The sequence below is a fragment of the Plasmopara halstedii genome (genome assembly GCF_900000015.1).
Source record: "Plasmopara halstedii genome assembly, contig: Scaffold_3109, whole genome shotgun sequence".
Classification (NCBI taxonomy): Eukaryota; Oomycota; class Peronosporomycetes; order Peronosporales; family Peronosporaceae; genus Plasmopara; species Plasmopara halstedii.
The window spans coordinates 608,053-610,378 of record NW_020190012.1 but is presented as its reverse complement, the minus strand read 5'-3'; positions in this window follow the sequence as shown (position 1 = coordinate 610,378).

The following is a 2,326-nucleotide window of genomic DNA, read 5'->3' as shown; positions in this document are numbered from 1 at the left end:
CGTAGAGTTTGCGCTGAACAATGCAGTGCATTTGTCTACCGGCTACACGCCGTTCTACACCCTGTTGTGAGTGTGTTCATCGTTATGTTTGTGTGACGTATGACGATGAGAAATAAACGGGCTGGTTAACCTCGTGTCCCGCTGACGCCGCCATCCCATGTCTCTGGGCTTGGTGAAGGAAGAATTTCTGAACGGCTCGCTGACGTCAGCCCCCTCACCATCCGCAAAGAAGTCGATGACTCCTTGTCTACCAGACTGAGTGTCCTACGACACGTTCGCGATGTGATGGCTGAAAGCCAGGACCTGCAGAAAGAAAATGCAGATGAAAAAGAAAGAGGCAAATTGGAAAGCTTTAAGGTCGGAGACCTGGTTTTATTAAATTCTAAAAACCTTCCTACACATGCATCTTCTGCTATCTTCCGGACGAAGCTTCGTCCACGGTTTATCGGACCGTTTAAGTTGTCGCCAAGCGGGGCCTAGAGTATACGCTAAACACTCCCAAAACGGATGAACATCCACCCGGTGTTTTACGTGGGTTTGCTCAAGCCGTATCGGGATCCGGTGCATGTGAACGCGGAAGCGTTGGCGTCAGAGCGGATCCCACGGGCCCTCGGCCACCCAGCAGATGGATCTGAGCACGGAGTGCAACAACTTCCATCTCCAATGGAGCCAAACGCCCCACCGTTGCATGCAGCGACACATTCGCCTGCTCTACGGCTAGGAGTCGCTCCGACAGAACGACGTAGTCCTCAAGGTGAGGCAGCCAGCGCACGATGTGCTTGAAATCGTCAAGAGCGTCCGCACAGCGATATGCTACTTCAGCATGACGCTCAGCAGGCTCCGATCACGAAAGACCTCGTTCTCAAGGGCTCGAAGAGCATCGCGAGTCACCGGATGGCGGTCGACCCGGTCGTCCCCACCCACCACCGACTCTTCTCGACGAGAACGGTGACGTCCACTATGACGTGGAGCGTCTAGTGAGACGACGTCGTCACCAGGGTCAAACCCAATATCTTGTGAAGTGGCGGGGATATCCCGACTCCGAAAGCTCGTGGGAGTTTGAGACGCCACTTTGGCAAGATTGAACAATCGCCGTGGAGGTTTTTGGTCAGAAAGATCAGGACGTCCCGCGCTTCCCGGCAATAGCCTGGGAAGTAGAAGGGCCACGAGCTGATCTCAAGCAGTGGCTCTGAGCTCTTGCGACCGCAGACACAGAGCTTGCGGGTGCGTTAGGGGTTGACCCATACGTCATAGGGCGACAATCCGAGCTAGTCGACGGCGTGCCTTAAGTTTGGCAAACTCAAATCGGAGGTGTCGCTCCACACGCACGTCCACTTCCTTGTGGAAATTGTAAGTTATACAGTGAGGAAAGCTTCCGGTGCCGTTGTACACATTGCGCAAAGAGCGCTTCGTCATCTGTAGCGCTTTTGCCAGGGGCGAGCACTAAAGGTATCGTCCGCATTGCGGGTACACGAGAGCCACCTCGTTGAGCACGTAGAAGAGTGCGATAAGCTTCCAACAGAAACTCTTGTGTAACCAAGAAACGAGCTCGAAGAGCTTTCCGTTCGGTAAGCTCAAGTTCCGTTATGCCCGGGAGATCGATGATGGGGACGCGTAACGATCGAGTTACCGCGTCCTTCACTTCCACAGCGGGATCTGCCGGGCGGAAGCCAAATTCCACACAAAGGGTCAATGACCGGCCGTGGATGGGCGCGCATCAGAGCCGCTTTACGGGCAGCTTCCAGCTGCCGCCTCTGTGTCCCATCGCGGTCATTGGTGATTACACCACATCCGTCAGGTGACGAGAAGTCAGGAAACGGACATGGAGTCCGCAAGGCGCGAGCAGGGCTCGTATCACGTCGCTGACGCGGCTCGACTTCCTCGTCATCCCACGCGGGAAAAGGAGTGTCAGACTCGTAGTCGACCACCTCCACATCCTCAACGAGTCACTCGTCATTGTCAGCGTGCGCGAAGCTCGACGCTCGTGCCCATCGAGCCTAGGATGTACATCCCCCGGTGCCGCGGACGCACCGTCCGACATCGCACCGCGTGCGGGAGACGAAGTTGGGCTCTGCGAGTGTTCGCTGTCAGAACCAGCGAGGCTTGGTGACTTCAGTGTCGTTGACCCTGGGCTCATTGAGCTCGGAAGTTGTTTTGTTCCAACAAACCAAGTTGTAGCGTCCAGCGGACACGCAAGCCTCGTTGAGGCAATAATCGATTGGAGCTGTAAATGTTCTCAATCTTAATGGGGGAGAGTGTAACGGGGTCATACGTACTCTGGTAACAGAGGTGTGTGTCACATGAGATGGGCATGGTGTGACAGCAT